The 4,167-nt window shown below is 37.9% G+C and overlaps 1 pseudogene; it reads left to right on the forward strand.

Annotated features, from left to right (window-relative positions):
• The first annotated feature begins 1,711 nt into the window (after positions 1-1,711).
• Positions 1,712-3,262, forward strand: LOC124525718 (40S ribosomal protein S23-like; annotated as a pseudogene).
• The last annotated feature ends 905 nt before the right edge of the window (positions 3,263-4,167 follow it).

A 4,167-nucleotide genomic window follows, 5' to 3' on the forward strand; every position in this document is an offset into this window, starting at 1 on the left:
AAAATTCTGGAGAAGGGGAACAATCTGATTCCAGAGTTTCCACATTATGAAATTCAAATGTCCAGTTTCAACAACAAAAAATCACAGACATACAAAAGGGAAAAAGAAAAACAGTAAAGTATAGACCATTTAAAGGAACAAAATAAATCACCATGAGCTGTCTCTGAGGAACCACTGACATCGGCTTATTAGACAAAACATTAAATATGACTTTCTTGGGTCACCTAGGTGTCTCAGTCAGTTAAGTGTCAAACTCTTGATCTCAGCTCAGGTCTTGATTTCAGGGTCATGAGTTCAAGTCCCACACTGGGCACTGCGCTGGGCATGAAGTCTAGTTAAAAACTTTCTTAAAGGGGCGCCTGGGTGGCGCAGTCGGTTAAGCGTCCGACTTCAGCCAGGTCACGATCTCGCGGTCCGTGAGTTCGAGCCCCGCGTCAGGCTCTGGGCTGATGGCTCAGAGCCTGGAGCCTGTTTCCGATTCTGTGTCTCCCTCTCTCTCTGCCCCTCGCCCGTTCATGCTCTGTCTCTTTCTGTCCTAAAAATAAATAAACGTTGAAAAAAAAAAAACTTTCTTAAAGATGCTAGAAGAGCTAAAGGAAAACATGGGAATAGACAGGAAAATTATGTATGAACAAAATGAGAACATCAATATCAAAAAGAGGTAGAAATTTAAAAAGAAATTCTCAAACTGAAAAGTACAATAAATGAAATAAAAATTCACTGGAATGTTTTTTTTTTTCCAACGTTTATTTATTTTTGGGACAGAGAGAGACAGAGCATGAACGGGGGAGGGGCAGAGAGAGAGGGGGAGACACAGAATCGGAAACAGGCTCCAGGCTCCGAGCCATCAGCCCAGAGCCTGACGCGGGGCTCGAACTCACGGACCGCGAGATCGTGACCTGGCTGAAGTCGGACGCTTAACCGACTGCGCCACCCAGGCGCCCCATGGAATGTTTTAAAAGTATATTGGAGCAAGCAGAAGAAAGAATTGGCAAACTTTAAGATAAGGCTATTGAAATTATTTAGTTTAAGGAATAGAAAGAAAAAGGAATGGAGAAAAGTGAACTGAGCCTAAATGACCTGTGGGACACTATAAAACAGTCCAACATATATGTTGTGGGAATCACATAAGTAGAAAATAGTGAGAAAGGAGCAGAAAGAATATTTGAGGAAATAAGGATTGAGAACCTCCCAAATTTGGTTTAAGACATGAATCTACAAATCTAAGAAACTCAACAAATTCCAACTAGTATAAACAAGCCAACAAAACCCCCCACACATTATAGTCAAACTATGAAAATCCAAAGACAATCTTAAAAACAGCAAGAGGGAAACAGCTCCTCACCAGAAGGAATCTCAATAAGGTTATCAACTGATTTCTCATGAGAAATCTTGGAGGCCAGAACGTAGTGTGCTGATATATTCAAAGTGCTGAAAGAGAAAAAAAAAAAAAAGAACATTATTATTTCTATATTCAGCAAAACTGTCCTTCAAATATGAAGGAGAAATTCTGACATTCTCGGATAAACACTGAGGGAGTATGTTACCACTAGAGCTGTTCCACAAGAAATGCTAAAGGGAATCCTTCAAGTTGAAATGAAAGAATGCTAGACAGTAACTCAAAACTATATGAAGAAATAAAGATTGGTAAAGCTTGTGGATCCTTCCTGTGCTGCTTCTCTCTTTTGCTCAGGCCTGTGGTGCTGGCAGGATGGGCAAGTGTCATAGTTTTCATACTTCCAGGAAGTTCCATAGCCAACGACAAGATCAGAAGTGATAAACATGCTAGAAGGCCCATTTTGGCACAGCCCTGAAGGCCAACCCTTTTGGTGGCACTTTCCATGCAAAAGAATTGTGCTGGAAAAAGTAGTCCTTGAAGCCAAATAGCCAAATTCTGCCATTAGGAAGTGTGTCAGGTTCCAGCTAATCAAGAATGGCAATAATAATAATAATAATAATAATAATAATGAACTATTGGGACCACATCAAGATAAAAAGCTTCTGCACAGCAAAGGAAACAATCAGCAAAACTAAAAGGCAACTGACCCAATGGGAGAAGATATTTGCAAACGACGTATCAGATAAAGGTTTAGTATCCAAAATCTATAAAGAACTTATCAAACTTACCCCAAAAACAAATAATCCTGTGAAGAAATGGGCAAAAGACATGAATAGATACTTTTCCAAAGAAGACATCCAGATGGCTAAAAGACACATGAAAAAATGGTCAATATCACTCGTCATCAGGGAAATACAAATTAAAACCACAATGAGATACCACCTTACACCAGTCAGAATGACTAAAATTAACAACTCAGGCAACAATAGATGTTGGCAAGGATTCAGAGAAAGAGGATCTCTTTTGTACTGCTGGTGGGAATGCAAACTGGTGCAGCCACTCTGGAAAACAGTATGGAAGTTCCACAAAAAATTAAAAATAGAATTACCCTATGATCCAGCAACTGCACTACTAGGTATTTATTCAAGGGATATAGGTGTGCTGTTTCGAAGGGGCACATGCACCCCAATGTTTACAGCAGTGCTATTGGCAATAGCCAAAGTATGGAAAGAGCCCAAATGTCCATAGATGGATGAATGGATAAAGAGGATGTGGTATATATATATAATAGAGTATTACTCAGCAATCAGAAAGAATGATCTTGCAATTTGCAACTACATGGGTGGAACTAGAGGGTATTATGCTAAGCAAAATTAGTCAGAGACAAATATCATACTACTTTACTCATATGTGGAATTAAGATACAAATAGATGAACATAAGGGAAGGGAAACAAAAGTAATATAAAAACAGAGAGGGAGACAAACCATAAGAGACTCTTAAATACAGAGAACAAACTGAGGATTGCTAGAGGGGTTATGCGTGGGGGGATGGGTTAAATGGGAAAGGGGCATTAAGGAAGACACTTGTTGGGATGAGCACTGGGTGTTATACACAGGGGATGAATCACTGCAATCTACTCCTGAAATCATTGTTGTATAATATGCTAACTTTGATATAAGTTAAAAAACAATAATAATAAATTAATAAATTTTTTAAAAGAATGGCAAAAAAAATCACAGCCTTTGTACTCAATGATGGTTGTTTGAATTTTATTGAGGAAAATGATGAGGTTCTGGTTGCTGGGTTTGGTTGCAAAGGTCATGCTGTCAGTGACATTCCTGGAGTTCACTTTAAGGTTATCAAAATAGCCAATGTCTCTCTTTTGGCCCTATACAAAGGCAAGAAAGAAAGACCAAGATAATAACTTTTGATGATGAAAACATGGCAATAATAAATTTTCATTTACCAAGAAAAAAGGAAATAAAGATTAGTATGTGACAATTATAAAAGCTAGTGCTATTGCAATTTTTCCTTGTAACTCCATTTTTTATTTTCCACATTATTTAAAAGACAAATGCATAAAAAGAGTTACTATTCTATGGCATTGAGCACCAAAAATACAAATATATAATTATTGACATCAGTAAAAGGAGGAAGAATGAGCTGTATAGGAACAGATTTAAGTTGATATTAATTCAAATTAGATTGTTATAAATTTAGGATACTAAATTTAATCCCCATGGTAAGGACAAAAATGTATTTATACAACATACACAAAAGGATATAAGGGAATAAAGATTTTACTACAGACGGGTGCCTGGGTGGCTCAGTCAGTTATAACTTCAGCTCAGGTTATGATCTCACGGCTAGTGGGTTCGAGCCCCGCATCGGGCTCTGTGCTGACAGCTCAGGGTCTGGAGCCTGCTTCAGATTCTGTGTCTCCCTCTCTCTCTGCCCCTCCCTCCCTCCCTCCCTCCCTCTCTCTCTCTCTCTCTCAAAAATAAATAAACATTAAAAAATGTTTTTAACTTTACTACAGAAATAATCAACTGAACACAAAAAAGGCCATAATAGAATGAGATACATGAAAGGCCTATAAAGCATATAAGAAAGCAGTAGCAAAATAGCATAATTCCTTCCTTATTAGTTTCTACTTTATGTAACTAAATTAAACTCTGCAGTCAAATGAGAGATTAACACAATGGATTAAAACACATGATCCAACTATATGCTTCTGATAAGTGGCTCACTTTCAGTCCAAAAACTCAAATTGGTTGAAAGTGAAAGGACAGAAAAGGATATTCCATGCAAATAGTAAATAAAAGA

This window comes from Lynx rufus, unplaced genomic scaffold (genome assembly GCF_022079265.1).
Source record: "Lynx rufus isolate CCGP_SWC_20201006 ecotype Redwood Valley unplaced genomic scaffold, mLynRuf1.p SCAF_45, whole genome shotgun sequence".
NCBI classification, from domain to species: domain Eukaryota; kingdom Metazoa; phylum Chordata; class Mammalia; order Carnivora; family Felidae; genus Lynx; species Lynx rufus.